The sequence below is a fragment of the Oncorhynchus masou genome, unplaced genomic scaffold (assembly GCF_036934945.1).
Source record: "Oncorhynchus masou masou isolate Uvic2021 unplaced genomic scaffold, UVic_Omas_1.1 unplaced_scaffold_6741, whole genome shotgun sequence".
Classification (NCBI taxonomy): Eukaryota; Metazoa; Chordata; class Actinopteri; order Salmoniformes; family Salmonidae; genus Oncorhynchus; species Oncorhynchus masou.
Genome location: NW_027013191.1, coordinates 718 through 12,614, shown reverse-complemented (window position 1 = coordinate 12,614; position 11,897 = coordinate 718). Strand labels below are relative to the sequence as shown.

Below are 11,897 nucleotides of genomic sequence, written 5' to 3'. Positions count from 1 at the left end.
TCTCTCTGTCGCTCTTACTCTCTCCCCATCCTCTCTCTGTCTCTCTCTCCCCCCTCTCGCTGTCTCTCTCTCCCCCCTCTATGTCTCGCTGTCTCTCTCTCCCCCCTCTCTGTCTCTCTCACTCTCTCTCCCCCCCTCTCTCTGTCTCTCTCTTGCTCTCTCTCTGTCTCGGTCTCTTCCCCCTCTCTGTCGCTCTTACTCTCTCCCCCTCTCTCTGTCTCTCTCCCCTCTCTCTCGCTCTCTCTCCCATCCTCTCCTTGTCTCTCTCTCCCCCCTCTCGCTGTCTCTCTCTCCCCCTCTGTCTCGCTGTCTCTCTCTCCCCCTCTCTGTCTCTCTCACTCTCTCTCCCCCTCTCTCTGTCTCTCTCACTCTCTCTCCCCTCTCTCTGTCTCTCTCTTGCTCTCTCTCTGTCTCGGTCTCTTCCCCCTCTCTCTGTCTCTGTCTCGCTCTCTCTCCCCCTCTCTCTGTCTCGCTCTCTCTCCCCTCTCTCTCCCCTCTCTCTGTCTCGCTCTCTCTTCCCCTCTCTCTCTGTCTCGCTCTCTCCCCCCTCTCTGTCTCTCTCTCCCCTCTCTCTGTTTCTCTCTCGGTGTCTCTCTGTCTCTCTCTCTCTGTCTCTCTTTCTCTCCCCCTCTCTCTGTCTCTGTCTCTCTCCCCTCTCGCTGTCTCTCTCTCCCCCTCTATGTCTCGCTGTCTCTCTCTCCCCCTCTCTGTCTCTCTCTCACTCTCTTCCCCCTCTCTCTGTCTCTGTCTCGCTCTCTCTCCCCCTCTCTCTCCCCCCTCTCTCTGTCTCGCTCTCTCTTCCCCCTCTCTCTCTGTCTCGCTCTCTCTCTTCCCCCTCTCTCTGTCTCGCTCTCTCCCCCTCTCTGTCTCTCTCTCCCCCTCTCTCTGTCTCTGTCTCTCTCCCCCTCTCTCTGTCTCTGTCTCACTCTCTCTCCCTCCTCTCTCTGTCTCTGTCTCTCTGTCTCTCTCCCCCTCTCTGTCTCTCTCCCCCTCTCTCTGTCTCTCTCCTCCCTCTCTCTGTCTCTCTCTCCCCCTCTCTCTCTCTCTGTCTCTCTCTCCCCCTCTCTCTGTCTCTGTCTCTCTCCCCCTCTCTCTGTCTCTGTCTCACTCTCGCTCCCTCCTCTCTCTGTCTCTGTCTCTCTGTCTCTCTCCCCCTCTCTCTGTCTCTCTCCCCCTCTCTTGTCTCTCTCTGTCTCCTCTCTCCCCCTCTCTCTCTCTCTGTCTCTCTCTCTGTCTCTCTCTCCCTCTCTCTGTCTCTCTCTCCCCCTCTCTCTGTCTCTCTCTCTCCCCTCTCTGTCTCTCTCTCCCCCTCTCTCTCTCCCCCTCTCTCTCTCTCCCCTCTCTCTGTCTCTCTGTCTCCAGGTATGAGGGAGTTGTCTCCTCCTCCTCTGAACCTGAGGAGGTTGTACAGTGAGACTCTGGAGATTGAACCTGTCCTCATCATCATCTCCCCTGGAGCAGATCCCTCCCAGGAGCTACTGGAGCTGGCCTCAGAGACTGTAGGACGGGACAACTACCACGAGGTACACACACACACACCTTACCTGTGGCTATGCAACAATATAACCAATAGAGTAGTTCACCACACTAGTGGATGAGGTTACCTATGTTTTAACATGTACCCTCTCCCCAGGTGGCAATGGGCCAGGGCCAGGCTGATGTGGCCTTAGCCACTCTGAGAGAGTGTTCCCACAGCGGAGGCTGGCTCTGCCTTAAAAACCTTCACCTGGTGACTGCGTGGCTGCCCCTGCTAGAGAAGGTGTGTGTGTGTTTATGTTGAGCTCTGGGATCATGTGGACACAGCATGACACTGCATGTGTCATTAGATCCCCAGTGCTGTGGTCATAGACAGGCAAACAGACAGACAGACTGGCTGTGATTCATCGATCGGTCTGTCTGTCTGTCATCACAGCCATCCTCATCAGGGTTCATCCATCGATCTGTCTGTCTGTCTGTCTGTCTGTCTGTCTGTCTGTCTGTCTGTCTGTCTGTCTGTCTGTCTGTCTGTCTGTCGATCGATCGATGAATCACAGCCATCCTCATCAGGGTTCATCGATCGGTCTGTCTGTCTGTCTGTCTACCCACCCACCCACCCACCCACCCACCCACCCACCCACCCACCCACCCACCCTCCCTAATGAGGATGGCTGTGATTCATACATCATAGACAGACAGTGTGTATGTGTTCCCTGGGGATGTGGACAGACACTTTGTACTAGCCATCTGTGTAGGTAGCTATCAAGTAAACACAATGATAATAGTCTGTCTGTCATCACAGCCATCCTCAATCATTTTCCTTTTCTTTAAAAAAATTCGCTTATATATGTAAAAATACACACTTTAGTGACGTTCTTCTCCCATTGGTCAGTGTGTATGTGTTCCCTGGGGATGTGGTCTGCCCTGTCTCTCTCTCTCAACCAGTCTCTCTCTCTCTCTCTCTCTCTCTCTCTCTCAACCAGTCTCTCTCAACCAGTCTCTCTCAACCAGTCTCTCTCAACCAGTCTCTCTCAACCAGTCTCTATCAACTAGTCTCTATCAACCAGTCTCTCTCTCTCAACCAGTCTCTCTCTGTCTCTTTCCTCTCTCCCAACTCCCTCCCTCCCTCTCTCTCTCTCCTCTCTCCCACCTCCCTCTCTCTCTCTCTCTCTCTCTTCCTCTCTCCCACCTCCCCTCTCTCTGTCTCTTTCCTCTCTCCCACCTTCCTCTCTCTCTCTGTCTCTTTCCCTCTCTCCCACCTCCCTCTCTCTGTCTCTCTCTCTGTCTCTTTCCTCTCTCCCACCTCCCTCTCTCTCTCTCTCTCTCTTTCCTCTCTCCCTCCTCCCTCTCTTTCTCTGGATTGTCATTACTGGACTCTAGGTGTGCAGTTGGTCTCTGTCTCTGTCTCTCTCTCTCTGTCTCTTTCCTCTCTCCCACCTCCCTCTCTCTCTCTCTCTCTCTCTCTCTCTCTCTGTCTCTTTCCTCTCTCCCACCTCCCTCTCTTTCTCTGGATTGTCATTACTGGACTCTAGGTGTGCAGTTGGTCTCTGCCTCTCTCTCTCTCTCTCTCTCTCTCTCTCTGTCTGTCTCTTTCCTCTCTCCCTCCCACCTCTCTCTCTCTCTCTCTCTCTGTCTCTTTCCTCTCTCCCACCTTCCTCTCTCTCTCTCTCTCTCTCTCTCTCTCTGTCTCTCTCTGTCTCTTTCCTCTCTCCCACCTTCCTCTCTCTCTCTCTCTCTCTCTCTCTCTCTCTGTCTTTCTCTGTCTCTTTCCTCTCTCCCACCTTCCTCTCTCTCTCTCTCTCTCTGTCTCTCTCTCTCTCTCTCTCTCTCTCTCTGTCTCTTTCCTCTCTCCCACCTCCCTCTCTTTCTCTGGATTGTCATTACTGGACTCTAGGTGTGCAGTTGGTCTCTGCCTCTCTCTCTCTCTCTCTCTCTCTCTCTCTCTCTCTCTCTCTCTCTCTCTCTCTGTCTCTTTCCTCTCTCCCACCTCCCTCTCTCTCTCTCTCTCTCTCTCTCTCTGTCCTCTCTCTCCCTCCCTCTCTCTCTCTCTCTCTGTCTGTCTGTCTGTCTCTTTCCTCTCTCCCACCTTCCTCTCTCTCTCTCTCTCTCTCTCTGTCTCTTTCCTTTCTCCCACCTCCCTCTCTTTCTCTGGATTGTCATTACTGGACTCTAGGTGTGCAGTTGGTCTCTGTCTACCCAGTAACCACTGACAACAGGCAGGGGGAGGTGTTGAGGTGGAGGGTGGCCACTGCAAAGGAGCTTGAAATGAAAAGGTGATAGAATGATAGGATGAATGAAGTGAGATGCAGTCAGTCAGAGGAGGCAGGTGAAAAGCAACCATGGAGGGAAGACAGATCTAGCAGAGACGAAGAGAGACCCTCCTTTTTGTTTCCACCAGCCACCTCTTCATCCTCATCTTTTCTCCTATTTGTTCCTCTCTCCCCATATTTTTTTCTCCAACCTCCCCTCCCTCCTCTCTACATCCATTGGTGCTTCAGGGATGAGTGAGTGAGTGAGTAGAGGAGGATGGTTAGTGCTCTCTGAGTTTAATTGATGCTGGCAGGAGGTTCTCTCCTCTTCTATTCTCTCTCTGCACTGCAGCAGTTTGACACGTTTATTGTGGACCCCTCCTCCTCCCTAACTATCACATGCTTCTGACATTCCCAACGTAATACAATATCAGAGTGACTGGTCATTTACTTGTAAATCATAGCAGCATGAGCTGTGGTCCATATTTAAATAATGATCTGCCTCTCTCTCACGCTCTCTCTGTCTCTCTCTTTCTTCTCTATCCCTCTCTCTTCTCTCATCTCTCTCTCTTTGCACTCATTTAGCTCTTATCTTTTGTTCCTCCCCTCTGTGTGTTTCACCAGCGGGGCTTATTAGCCAGGAAAGGAACACACTGAGGAGGGGGGAAGAGAGTGAGAGGTTGAGAGGATGGAGAGACGAGAGAGATGCTGTTTGTCTCCTGTGAAATCTATCCACATTCTCCTCTCTGCTCAGATACAGTGGGGCAAAAAAAAGTATTTAGTCAGCCACCAATTGTGCAAGTTCTCCCACTTAAAAAGATGAGAGAGGCCTGTAATTTTCATCATGGGTACACTTCAACTATGACAGACAAAATGAGAAAAAAAAATCGCGTTGTAGGATTTTTAATGAATTTATTTGTAAATTATGGTGGAAAATTAGTATTTGGTCAATAACAAAAGTTTATCTCAATACTTTGTCATTGCCAACAAAGGGTATATAACAGAGGTCAAACATTTTCTGTAAGTCTTCACAAGGTTTTCACACACTGTTGCTGGTATTTTGCCCATTCCTCCATGCAGACTTCCTCAGAGCAGTGATGCTTGGGGCTGTTGCTGGGCAATTACAAGCTCATATTTTTGCGGAGAACTTGCACAATTGGTGGCTGACTAAATGCTTGCCCCACTGAGTTGCATACATTAGAGAGACGATCCAGCCAGACTAGAATTTAGACTACCAGTTCATGCGTCAGGTGTGTGTGTGTTTCATCAAAGATATTCAATCTAACCCCAGTCTCATCCTGGTCACGGTATATCCTCCAATCTAACCCTGGTCACAGTGGATCCTCCAATCTAACCCCAGTCTAACCCCAGTCTAACCCTGGTCACAGTAGATCCTCCAGTCTAACCCCAGTCTCATCCTGGTCACGGTAGATCCTCCAGTCTAACCCCAGTCTAACCCTGGTCACAGTGGATCCTCCAGTCTAACCCCAGTCTAACCCTGGTCACAGTAGATCTAACCCCAGTCTAACCCCAGTCTAACCCTGGTCACAGTAGATCCTCCAGTCTAACCCCAGTCTAATCCTGGTCACAGTAGATCCTCCAGTCTAACCCCAGTCTAATCCTGGCCACAGTAGATTCTCAAATCTAACCCCAGTCTAATCCTGGTCACAGTGGATCCTCCAGTCTAACCCCAGTCTAATCCTGGCCACAGTAGATCCTCCAGTCTAACCCCAGTCTAACCCTGGTCACAGTGGATCCTCCAGTCTAACCCCAGTCTAATCCTGGCCACAGTAGATCCTCAAATCTAACCCCAGTCTAACATAGTATTGTCTCAAATCTACATCAAACACACATAGCAGATTTGCAGATCAGGGGCGGGGGAACTGAGAGAGAACTGTGTGTGTATACAGTATGGTGTGTGTGTGTGTACAGTATAGTGTGTGTGTACAGTATGGTATGTGTGTACAGTATGGTGTGTGTATGTCCCCCTGTGGTATGTGTGTGTGTGTGTGTGTGTGTGTGTGTGTGTGTGTGTGTGTGTGTGTGTGTGTGTGTGTGTGTGTGTGTGTGTGTGTGTGTGTGTGTGTGTACAGTGTTGTGTGTACAGTGTTGTCTGTACAGTGTTGTGTGTGTACAGTGTTGTGGTGTGCAGTGCTGTGTGTTGTGTGTACAGTGTTGTGTGTGTGTGTACAGTGTTGTGTGTGTGTGTGTACAGTGTTGTGTGTGTGTGTGTGTGTGAGTGTTATGTGTACAGTGGGTTGGTGTGTGTACAGTGTTGTGTACAGTGTTGTGTGTACAGTGTTGCGTGTACAGTGTTGTGTGTGTACAGTGCTGTGTGTACAGTGTTGTGTGTGTACAGTGTTGTGTGTGTACAGTGTTGTGTGTGTGTACAGTGTTGTGTGTGTGTACAGTAATGTGAAGGCCAGTGGTTGTGTGTATGTATACAGTGGCTGTGTGTGTGTGTGTACAGCATTGTGTGTGTGTGTGTGTACAGCATAGTGTGTGTGTACAGTATGGTATGTGTGTACAGTATGGTGTGTGTATGTACCCCCTGTGGTATGTGTGTTGTGTGTACAGTGTTGTGTGTACAGTGTTGTGTGTACAGTGTTGTGTGTGTACAGTGTTGTGTACAGTGTTGTGTGTGTGTGTACAGTGTTGTGTGTGTGTACAGTGTTGTGTGTGTGTGTACAGTGTTGTGTGTGTGTGTACAGTGTGTGTGTGTGTGTACAGTGTTGTGTGTGTGTACAGTGTTGTGTGTGTACAGTGGTGTACAGTGTGTGTGTGTGTGTGTGTGTACAGTGTTGTGTGTGTGTGTACAGTGTTGTGTGTGTACAGTGGTACAGTGTTGTGTGTGTGTGTGTGTGTGTACAGTGTTGTGCTGTGTACAGTGCTGTGTGTGTACAGTGTTGTGTGTGTGTACAGTGTTGTGTGTGTACAGTGTTGTGTGTGTGTGTGTGTGTGTGTACAGTGGTTGTGTGTGTGTGTGTACAGTGGTTGTGTGTGTGTGTGTGTACAGTGGTTGTGTGTGTGTGTGTGTACAGTGTTGTGTGTGTACAGTGTTGTGTGTGTACAGTGTTGTGTGTGTACAGTGTTGTGTGTGTACAGTGTTGTGTGTGTGTACAGTGGTGTGTGTGTGTGTGTGTACAGTGTTGTGTGTGTGTGTGTACAGTGTTGTGTGTGTGTGTGTGTGTGTGTGTACAGTGTTGTGTGTGTGTGTGTGTGTGTGTGTACAGTGTTGTGTGTGTACAGTGTTGTGTGTGTGTACAGTGTTGTGTGTGTGTACAGTGTTGTGTGTGTGTACAGTGTTGTGTGTGTGTACAGTGTTGTGTGTGTACAGTGTTGTGTGTGTGTGTGTGTGTACAGTGGTTGTGTGTGTGTGTGTACAGTGGTTGTGTGTGTGTGTGTGTACAGTGGTTGTGTGTGTGTGTGTGTACAGTGTTGTGTGTGTACAGTGTTGTGTGTGTGTACAGTGTTGTGTGTGTGTACAGTGTTGTGTGTGTGTGTGTGTGTGTGTGTGTGTGTACAGTGTTGTGTGTGTGTGTGTGTGTGTGTGTGTGTACAGTGTTGTGTGTGTGTGTACAGTGTTGTGTGTGTGTGTACAGTGTTGTGTGTGTGTACAGTGTTGTGTGTGTGTGTACAGTGTTGTGTGTGTGTACAGTGTTGTGTGTGTGTGTGTGTGTACAGTGTTGTGTGTGTACAGTGTTGTGTGTGTGTACAGTGTTGTGTGTGTACAGTGTTGTGTGTGTGTGTGTGTGTGTATGTGTGTACAGTGGTTGTGTGTGTGTGTGTACAGAGGTTGTGTGTGTGTGTGTGTGTACAGTGTTGTTCGTGTGTGTGTGTGTGTGTGTACAGTGTTGTGTGTGTACAGTGTTGTGTGTGTACAGTGTGTGTACAGTGTTGTGTGTGTACAGTGTGTGTACAGTGTTGTGTGTGTGTGTGTGTACAGTGTGTGTGTGTGTGTGTGTACAGTGTTGTGTGTGTGTGTGTGTGTACAGTGTTGTGTGTGTACAGTGCTGTGTGTGTGTACAGTGTTGTGTGTGTGTGTGTGTACAGTGTGTGTACAGTGTGTGTACAGTGTGTGTACAGTGTGTGTACAGTGTGGTGTGTGTGTGTGTGTGTGTGTACAGTGTTGTGTGTGTGTGTGTGTGTACAGTGGTTGTGTGTGTGTGTACAGTGGTTGTGTGTGTGTGTACAGTGGCTGTGTGTGTGTGTGTGTGTGTGTGTACAGTGTTGTGTGTGTACAGTGTTGTGTGTGTACAGTGTTGTGTGTGTTTGTGTACAGTGTGTGTACAGTGTTGTGTGTGTACAGTTTGTGTACAGTGTTGTGTGTGTGTGTGTGTGTGTGTGTGTACAGTGTGTGTGTGTGTGTGTGTGTACAGTGTTGTGTGTGTTTGTGTACAGTGTGTGTACAGTGTTGTGTGTGTACAGTGTTGTGTGTGTGTGTGTGTGTACAGTGTTGTGTGTGTGTGTGTACAGTGTTGTGTGTGTACAGTGTTGTGTGTGTACAGTGTTGTGTGTGTGTGTACAGTGTTGTGTGTGTGTACAGTTTTTGTGTGTGTGTGTGTACAGTGGTGTGTGTGTGTGTGTGTGTGTGTGTGTGTGTGTGTGTGTGTGTGTGTGTGTGTGTGTGTGTGTGTGTGTGTGTGTGTGTGTGTACAGTGTTGTGTGTGTGTGTACAGTTTTGTGTGTGTGTACAGTGGTGTGTGTGTGTGTGTGTACAGTGTTGTGTTTGTGTGTACAGTGTGGTGTGTGTGTGTGTGTGTGTGTATGTACAGTGTGGTGTGTGTGTGTGTGTGTGTACAGTGTGGTGTGTACAGTGTGGTGTGTGTGTACAGTGTGGTGTGTGTGTACAGTATGGTGTGTGTGTGTGTGTACAGTGTTGTGTGTGTACCTCCTGTGGTGTGTGTGTGTACAGTGTGGTGTGTGTGTGTACCCCTGTGGTGTGTGTACAGTGTGGTGTGTGTGTACAGTATGGTGTGTGTGTCTGTAAAGTGTGGTATGTGTACAGAATGGTGTGTGTGTGTGTGTGTGTGTGTACAGTGCGGTTTGTCTGTGTGTGTGTACAGTGCGGTGTGTTTTTGTACAGTATGGTGTGTTTTTGTACAGTACGGTGTGTGTTTGTACAATACGTTGTGTTTTTGTACAATATGGTGTGTTTTTGTATGGTGTGTGTTTGTACTGTATGGTGTGTTTGTACAGTATGGTGTGTGTGTGTACAGTATTGTGTGTTTATGTACAGTATGGTGTGTGTGTGTACAGTATGGTGTGTGTGTGTACATTATGGTGTGTGTGTGTACATTATGGTGTGTGTGTGTACAGTATGGTGTGTGTGTGTGTACAGTACGGTGTGTGTGTGTACAGTACGGTGTGTGTGTGTACAGTACGGTGTGTGTGTGTACAGTATGGTGTGTGTACAGTGTGGTGTGTGTGTGTACAGTACGGTGTGTGTGTGTACGGTGTGTGTGTGTGTGTACGGTGTGTGTGTGTACAGTATGGTGTGTGTACAGTGTGGTGTGTGTGTGTGTACAGTATGGTGTGTGTGTACAGTATGGTGTGTGTGTGTACAGTATGGTGTGTGTACAGTACGGTGTGTGTTTGTACAGTACGGTGTGTGTGTGTACAGAATGGCGTGTGTACAGTATGGCGTGTGTGTGTACAGTATGGTGTGTGTGTGTACAGTATGGTGTGTGTGTGTACAGTATGGTGTGTGTGTGTGTGTACAGTATGGTGTGTGTGTGTACAGTACGGTGTGTGTGTGTGTACAGTATGGTGTGTGTGTGTACAGTATGGTGTGTGTGTGTACAGTATGGTGTGTGTTTATACTCTGAATAATCCTATTCTCCCCTCCCTCCTCTTGGCATCTTGGAAATCGAGATGTTTTTTTTCTTAACATTATAACATGAAGTGAAAAATATATCTTGACAGTTGATCTTGAGCACAGAAATCCACATAATTTGGCACAGAAATCTCTCTATCACAACACACACACTAATGAAACATTGTCTCAGAGGCATGTCGACCCCTGTCCGATTTGATCCAGTTCTGTTTCTCCTGGGCTGCGTGTGTGCTGTCATGTTGAGCCCTGCTAAAAACACATGTTCACCTGTGAATGAGCACCCAATCAGAATGCAGGCCTCGGGCTTCAGAGAGAGAGAGAGATTGGCTTCTGTTGGGTTTAATACAGCGAATCTGAATCGCCTCAGACCCACGGATACACAGTGTGGAATTGAGAGAATATGTGTTGGTGTTCTTAACCACATTATTAGATGTGGTGGTGAATGATGATGGTGAATATGTGTTGTGGGTGTTCTTAACCACATTATTAGATGTGGTGGTGAATGATGATGGTGAATATGTTGTGGGTGTTCTTAACCACATTATTAGCCGTGGTGGTGAATGATGATGGTGAATATGTGTTGTGGTGTTCTTAACCACATTATTAGATGTGGTGGTGAATGATGATGGTGAATATGTGTTGTGGGTGTTCTTAACCACATTATTAGATGTGGTGGTGAATGATGATGGTGAATATGTGTTGTGGGTGTTCTTAACCACATTATTAGATGTGGTGGTGAATGATGATGGTGAATATGTGTTGTGGGTGTTCTTAACTACATTATTAGATGTGGTGGTGAATGATGATGGTGAATATGTGTTGTGGGAAAATTTAACCACATTATTAGATGTGGTGGTGAATGATGATTGTGAATATGTGTTGTGGGTGTTCTTAACCACATTATTAGATGTGTGGTGAATGATGATGGTGAATATGTGTTGTGGGTGTCCTTAACCACATTATTAGATGTGGTGAATGATGATGGTGAATATGTGTTGTGGGTGTTTCACATTATTAGATGTGGTGGTGAATGATGATGGTGAATATGTGTTGTGGGTGTTCTTAACCACATTATTAGATGTGTGGTGAATGATGATGGTGAATATGTGTTGTGGGTGTTCTTAACCACATTAATAGATGTGGTGGTGAATGATGATGGCAATATAGAAATTTAACCACATTATTAGATGTGGTGGTGAATGTTAGATGATGGTGAATATGTGTTATGTTCTTAACCACATTATTAGATGTGGTGGTGAATGATGATGGTGAATATGTGTTGTGGGTGTTCTTAACCACATTATTAGATGTGGTGGTGAATGATGATGGTGAATATGTGTTGTGGGTGCTCTTAACCACATTATTAGATGTGGTGGTGAATGATGATGGTGAATATGTGTTGTGGGTGTTCTTAACCACATTATTAGATGTGGTGGTGAATGATGATGGTGAATATGTGTTGTGGGTGTTCTTAATCATTATTAGATGTGGTGGTGAATGATGATTGTGAATATGTGTTGTGGGTGTTCTTAACCACATTATTAGATGTGGTGAATGATGATGGTGAATATGTGTTGTGGGTGTTCTTAACCACATTATTAGATGGTGAATGATGATGGTGAATATGTGTTGTGGGTGTTCTTAACCACATTATTAGATGTGGTGGTGAATGATGATGGTGAATATGTGTTGTGGGTGTTCTTAAACATTATTAGAGTCTTATGGTGAATATGTGCTGTGGGGTGCTCTAACACAGTCTTAGATGCATGTTGGCCCTCCAGATATTGGGTAGATGGTGATTGTGTTGTACAGGTTGTGGTTGTCCCTATCTCTCCTGTAGGAGCTGAATGTTCTGCAACCTAAGGCAGGCTTCCGTCTCTGGCTCACTGCTGAGGTCCATCCCTGCCCCCTCATCCTGCTGCAGTCCAGCCTCAAGATCACCTTCGAGGTACAAACACTATATATGTACAGACACACAGAAACACACAGACACCCTGTCCATGGTAATACGGTATGTTGGGAGCCGTGTTTGAGTAAAACATGCAGCCCTGGGTGTGTGGTGCGAAACTTGTAGCCCCAGGCGTGTTAGCTGTTCGAGACATGTTACTGAGGCGTGTTAGCCAGGCGTGTTATTGGGCTGAGGTATGCAGAGCCAAGGGAGGTCTGTTAGTCAAGCTCGGCCAGGCTATAGGGCTTCATTTAAATACCCGCTGTGCTGTTTGACAGTCCGCTGTTATGGGACACACAGGCCCTGTTGAGAAGTGGAGCACACTTGGTCTCTCCAGCCCTCAGATGAGCTTTTAACGGTTAAAGCCTGGATCCCAGCCCCCACTGCC

At 47.5% G+C, this 11,897-nt stretch overlaps 1 long non-coding RNA gene across 1 annotated transcript; it reads left to right on the top strand.

Moving 5' to 3' along the window:
- The first annotated feature begins 1,367 nt into the window (after window positions 1-1,367).
- LOC135536882 (uncharacterized) lies at window positions 1,368-11,462 on the top strand. The gene is made up of 3 exons (XR_010455088.1): window positions 1,368-1,523; window positions 1,634-1,759; window positions 11,402-11,462. It is a non-coding gene; the product is annotated as an uncharacterized LOC135536882 (long non-coding RNA).
- The last annotated feature ends 435 nt before the right edge of the window (window positions 11,463-11,897 follow it).